The sequence below is a fragment of the Nanorana parkeri genome, unplaced genomic scaffold (assembly GCF_000935625.1).
Source record: "Nanorana parkeri isolate BGI_ZX_2015 unplaced genomic scaffold, ASM93562v1 scaffold197, whole genome shotgun sequence".
In the NCBI taxonomy this organism is placed as follows: domain Eukaryota; kingdom Metazoa; phylum Chordata; class Amphibia; order Anura; family Dicroglossidae; genus Nanorana; species Nanorana parkeri.
The window spans coordinates 537,293-540,079 of NW_017306465.1; positions in this window are offsets into that span (position 1 = coordinate 537,293).

A 2,787-nucleotide genomic window follows, 5' to 3' on the forward strand; every position below is an offset into this window, starting at 1 on the left:
ACAGTTTTATCGCTTGCACTGGAACATGCAGTGCAGTGCGGTTTGGGTCGCGACTTAATGACCAAGGACAAATGTGGGTCCTGAGGTCCTGAGAGTGAGAATCACTGCTGTGAAGGATGCATTGATTATCCATTCCATCCCACAGGCCTTGGACTCCATGATGAACTTGTCCTTCAGATTTGATTGCTGCCTACAAGAATGTGCCATGAACTGTCAACCCCACACCTTAAAGGAGAACTATGGGGTCAGGGCTTTTCCCCATAGTTCTCCTAAGGGTAACGGGAGGGCACAAACTAGCGTCCTCCCGTCACCCAAAGCTCAGTATACCGCGAGCTACAGCTATACCCACCCCCTCCCCCGTCCGTTCCGCCAGCCAGCGCTGGCGGATCGGAGAGGGGGGAATCCAGTCACTCCCCTGTCACGGCTCTCTGCAGTGACAGGATCGAGAAGTGAGCGAGCGCCGGTATGTGTTCGCTCACCTCCCGATCTACTGAGCCGACCTGTGACAGTCTCATTGTCACAGGTCGGCTAGAACTATGAGGTGAGTGAAAAGCACTCACCTCATAGTTCTCCTTTAAGTGTAGTCCCCAGGAAAAAAAAAGGGAGGGTAAATCTTCCAGGGACACCTGCCTAGAAGTCACTTAATTTTCGGTCATTTCTGGTGGCAACTCTGAGACAGTAAAGAGAAGTTTCCCCTAACGGGACAGTCTCATTGTCACATATCGGCTAGAACTATGAGGCTGAGTGAAAATCCCCCACTTCATAGTTCTCCTTTAACTTTAGATTCTTAAACGTTGCCACCACCATTTCCACCTCCGCAACTCAATGGGTCCTGCCATACACTGAAAGGAAATTTTTTTTTTACAGCCAAACCTATTCCTCTAAGCTACAGGAAAACTTCAGCACCCAGGGGGGTCAACTAGAGTTACACTTGTTCCTTCTGGGAACTTTGATATAAAACATCACAGGTTAGGGCTTTTTTAGACAGCTCCGGCGGTCTAATGACCCGTGAGTCATCACATTTAATATAGCAAAACTCCCCAAATCATTGGTGTCAGTGAGATAGTGGCCCCCAGGGAAGAATAGCTCCCCAATTCATTGGTGTTGGTGGGATAGTGGCCCTCATGCCCTAGGGCAGAATAATGCCTAAAGCACTGGTGTCAAAGAAATAGTGACACAAATGATTTGGGGATTTACCCCTTAATTCAATGGTGTCAGTGGGATTGTGGCCCCTAGGGAAGAAAAATTCCCAAAATAATTGGTGTCAGTGTGATAGTGGCCCCCAGGGAAGAATAGCTCCCCAATTCATTGGTGTTTGGTGGTATAGTGAACCTCATGGTAGTATGACCCCCAAATCATTGGTGTCAGGGGAAAAGTGGGCACAATGGGAGAATAACCCCTCAGTTCATTAGTTTCTGTGGAACTGTGGCCCCCAGCGTGGAATAATGCCCCCAAACACTGGTGTCAGTGAGATAGTGACACAAATAATTTGGGAATTTACCCCTAGATTCAATGGTGTCAGCGGGATTGCGGCCCCTAGGGAAGAAAAACTCCCCAAATCATTGGCGTCAGTGAGATAGTGGCCCCCAGGGAAGAATAGCTCCCCAAATCATTGGTGTCAGTGTGATAGTGCCCCCCAGGGAAGAATAGCTCCCCATATCATTGGTGTCAGTGTGATAGTGCCCCCCAGGGAAGAATAGCTCCTCAAATAATTGGTGTCAGTGTGATAGCGGCCCCCAGGGAAGAATGGCTCCACAAATCATTGGTGTCAGTGAAATAGTGGCCCCCAGGGAAGAATAGCTCCCCAAATCATTGGTGTCAGTGTGATAGCGGCCCCCAGGGAAGAATGGCTCCCCAAATCATTGATGTAAGTGAGATAGCGGCCCCCAGGGAAGAATAGCTCCCCAAATCATTGGTGTCAGTGTGATAGCGGCCCCCAGGGAAGAATAGCTCCCCATATCATTGGTGTCAGTGAGATAGCGGCTCCCAGGGGAGAATAGCCCCCCATATCATTGGTGTCAGTGAGATAGCGGCTCCCAGGGGAGAATAGCCCCCCATATCATTGGTGTCAGTGAGATAGCGGCTCCCAGGGGAGAATAGCCCCCCATATCATTGGTGTCAGTGAGATAGCGGCTCCCAGGGAAGAATAGCCCCCCATATCATTGGTGTCAGTAGAAAAGTGGGTCCCAGGGGAGAATAGCCCCCAAATCATTGCTGTTAATGATTGGACAAGAACCAACGCCGCCTGCCGATAAAGACTAATGATGTCATGAGTTGCCCGCCAATGCCGCTTCTGATGGTGCCTTTCTGTGCGCAGGCTGGAGCTATTTCAGTTGCGTCTGGTGCAGTGGCGTAACCAGAGTTATGGGCGCCCGGGGCAGAAATTTCCCCCCTCATTATTTAAACATCCACTGGAACTGTACCCCCACCCCCACACATATCAGCTAAGGAACTACAAGTCCAAGCATCCCCAACATGGACCCTGTCCTCAACATCCAATACTGACCACCTGGCCTGCTATACCCAGGACCCCGATCTCCGCCTGACTGACACAGTCACGGCCTTTCAACCCCCAGCAGTGAGTCCGAGACTGTGCGAGGAGCCTGAGTGAGGAGTGACAGGAATGTGAGACTTCTACCCCACCCGCACACCGAGAGTCCGACTGCACACTGTGCACAGTGTGGTAATACAGAACACGAGACCCCGCCTGCTTCACGCCCCTTTTCGCCGGGCCCCGCTTGTAGTAGCGTATGGCCAGCTTTAGTGCAGAGGGACACATGCAGTGGC